This window comes from Mastomys coucha, unplaced genomic scaffold (assembly GCF_008632895.1).
Source record: "Mastomys coucha isolate ucsf_1 unplaced genomic scaffold, UCSF_Mcou_1 pScaffold22, whole genome shotgun sequence".
Lineage (NCBI taxonomy): Eukaryota > Metazoa > Chordata > Mammalia > Rodentia > Muridae > Mastomys > Mastomys coucha.
In genome coordinates this window covers 58,594,360-58,597,965 of record NW_022196905.1, presented here as the reverse complement: position 1 = coordinate 58,597,965, position 3,606 = coordinate 58,594,360, and the positions used below count along the sequence as shown (strand labels likewise).

At 40.7% G+C, this 3,606-nt stretch overlaps 1 protein-coding gene across 3 annotated transcripts in view; it reads left to right on the top strand.

Annotated features, from left to right (window-relative positions):
- The window catches only part of Smim14 (small integral membrane protein 14), a 43,546-nt gene that overhangs the window by 26,713 nt on the left and 13,227 nt on the right, over window positions 1-3,606 (top strand). The gene's annotated exons all lie outside the window — the stretch shown is intronic.

Genomic DNA, 3,606 nt, shown 5'->3' with positions numbered 1-3,606 from the left:
TGGTGCGTCTGAAGACAGCTACAGTGTACTTACATATAATAAATAAATAAATCTTAAAAAAAAAAATATTTGACAATGGAGACTCTATGGTCAGCTAAGACAATGATAAAACACTTGCCAGCACTTGTTATATTAGAGCTGAAAACCAATTATTCTCTTTATTTCTGTAGATTTCTTTTAAGGACATTGGCCATCCTGCAGTGTTAATCATAGTCACGTTGAGCCTGTTGTATTCATGCTGGAATAGATCATTGTTTTTAGTTAGGTGGAACTTGCCTACCAAGCTACTATAAAACCAAAGCTCCTTTCTTTTGTTTTCTTTTTTTTTTTTTTTAAGATTTATTTTTATTTTATTTTATGTGTATGAGTACACTGTAGCTGTACAGATGGCCGTGAGCTATCGTGTGTGGCTGCTGTTGAACTCAGGACCTCTGCCGGCCCTGCTTGCTCCAGCTTAATTTACACTGCAGCTGTGTACAGACGCACCAGAAGAGGTCATCTGATCTCATTATGGTGGTTGTGAGCCATCATGTGGTTGCTGGGATCCGAACTCAGGACCTTTGGAAGAGCAATCAGTGCTCTTACCCGATGAGCCATCTCGCCAGCCCAAAGCTCCTTTCTGATATACACAGTTCAGTCTTTCTCCAACATAAATCACCACAGTAGGAACCTCTGTAGAAAGCATTTCTAGTTGTAGGAAGTTGTTTCACAATGGTATAACAAAATTACTTTTTTGATCTGGGCAGTGGTGGTACACCACCATTAATCTCATCATCCAGGAGTCAAAAGCTGGCCTGGAACTTGATCTGTAGACCATGCTGAACCAAAGCTCACAGAGGTCCACCTGCCTCTGCCTTCTGAGTGATGGAATTAAAGACATATGCCACCATGGCCTGGCTCCAAAGGCAGATTTTTGATCAAGTAATTTGGATAGTCTTATTGATGTGTTATAGTATGATTTAACTTAGAGCATTTTAAGACTCTCCTAGTTCCTAAGCTTAAAATTAATACTGTTTATACTAGTGTGTGTACTTTTTACAGAAAATTGAACACTATTAATAATAAAGTATTTTTTAAAAAGTATTTAGGGATCATACCCAGGGCCTTAACTTGAGGATGGGAAAGGCCTTCCTGGCTTATAGGTGGCTTTGGCTGAGGCGCCATCTCTGTGGAGCTGCTTAAGGAGGCTAGAGAGGAGATGCTGCCACTGTGCAGCTCCTACAGTGGTATTTTACAAGAGCTTTAGGCTGAAGCAAGGAAGGAGATGAACCACCTTGGACAGCTCTTGTAGGGCAGCCATTATGGCTGAAGGCTGAGATGTGTCACAGTGCTATCAGGACTGCCATTTCTGACAGCTACTGTGTCTTAGGTGGGGGCAGGAAGGAGGGACCTGCTGCCATTTAGATGGATTTTGAGGTTTACAGCTTAGGGACTCCAGTCATAATTTTATAAATAAAACATGGACATGGGCTAGAGATGGGGCTCAGTGATTGTGTATTTATTGTTCTTCCAGAAGACCCAGGTTCATTATCAGGTTGGGAGGCAATCATGACCACTTGTAATTGTAGCTACAGTAGTTCTAACACCCTTTTCTGGTTTCCACAGGCACCTACATTCATGTGCATACACCTGTATACAGACACACATGCATGCATTTTAAAAAATAAACTCACTGTAGACTGCCTGATTGAAGACAATAATCAACAGAATGCTGCCTGTAAGAAACTCAGCTCACCTGTGAGGACACAAAAGTAGAAGAATAAAGAATGATATATCAAGCAAATGGAATCCAGAAGCAAGCAGGAGTAGATTAAGTATAAACAGACTTAAAGACAAAATATGTCACACAAAGGAGGTTATTATGTATTGATAATAAGACAGTTTGTCAAAATGATGAATTTGTACGAACTGAGTTGGAACACCTAGCTTTATGAAGCAAGCACTGGTAGAAAAAAGGGAGTCTCAGGCCACAGTGTAATAGTGGGTAACTTCAGTAACTTTGTAAAACTATAAAAAATTGTAAAGCTCTATGTGGAAATACAAAAGACCCAGAGTGGCCAAAATAATAGTTACACGTGTAACACCAATTTTAAAACATTCTAGAGAGCCATTGTAGCCAAAGCAGCATGAGCAGACTGGAGAAATAGCTTGGCTAAGAGCACTTACTCTCCCGTGTGGTGGTGGCGTACACCTTTAATCCCAACACTCAGGAGGCAGAGGCAGGTGGATCTCTGAGTTTCAGTACAGGCAGGGTTATGAAAAGTGACCCTGTCCAGAAACAAAATCCTTCCATAACAACAGAAAGATTTTATTTTATTTATCTATATATGTGTGAGTCTGTGTTTGCACATGTGAGCAAAGTTCTCACAGTTTCCAGAAGCAGGTGTTGTGTCTGAAGCTGGAGTTGGATGGCTGTGAGATGCCTGACATGGGTGTGGGGGTCCAACTCTGGTTCTGTGGAAGAACAGGAAGTATGCTGAGGCATCTCCATCACAGTTTTCAACAATTAAAATAAAGCTTTGTTACCTTTGATTTCTAAACTGATGAAATTCCTTCTTAGCATAATTTAAAAAGTTACAAATATAGAAACCTTGGGTGGCTCCCTTTTTATGGACATAAACACTAATTCAGATTACTGCATTTTCATTGCATATCTAAGTTTTAGTATAAAGAACATAAACTTGTTCATTCATTTTATTATCTACCTACAATGTTGGATTGTTGGATGTAAAGCAAGCAGCTGTCTGTTATAAACCTAGAGTGTTTCAGTTCAGAGCTGTTTGTAACTGCAATATAAATAATGCCCGGATTGGGTTGAATTTAAGATCCCTCTCCTTTTCTCCTTCCCATACCTCCTAGATATATGAGTATTGAATATTTGTAATTCAGTTGCACTTGGGAGTTACATATATGTTTCTATTTGTTTGGGGATGTTTAAGAACTTTTGTGTGTGTGTGTGGTTTTTTTAAGAAACATTTTTAAAAATGCTGGTTGGCGAGATGGCTCAGGGAGTTGCGTAAGCACAAAGACCTGGGTTCAGATCCCAGATACACATATAAAACTATGCATGCTGGACCATGTCTGTCATTCCATCCCCAAACTGTGCTGTGAGGACAGAGAGTGACAGGCCCTGAAGCATCACCATGGGCTAACCTGGTCAAAATGTTCCAGGTTTAGTGAGAGACTTTGTCTTAAAAACTAAATTGGAGGGCTGGAGAGATGGCTCAGAGGTTAAAAGCACTTACTTCTCTTCCAAAGGTCCTGAGTTCAATTCCCAGGCCAGCCTGGTCTACAGAATGAGTTTCAGGATAGCCCAAACTACACAAAGAAACCCTATATCTGCCACCACCCCCAAATTTATTTTAAGTTTTTTAGGTCTGTGTTTGAGCTCTGTATGTGTGTGTGTTTGTGTGTGTATGTATGCACAGAGGTATGCAGCTGTCTTCTGACCCTGAGTGCTGTCTTCATTCCCTTCACCTTATTTCTAAAGACTTAGCAGGCCAGACAGTGGAGGTACTTGCCTTTAATCCCAGCACTTGGGAGGCAGAGGCCAGCCTGGTCTACAGAGTGGGTTCCAGGACATCCAGGGCTACACAGAGAAACCCT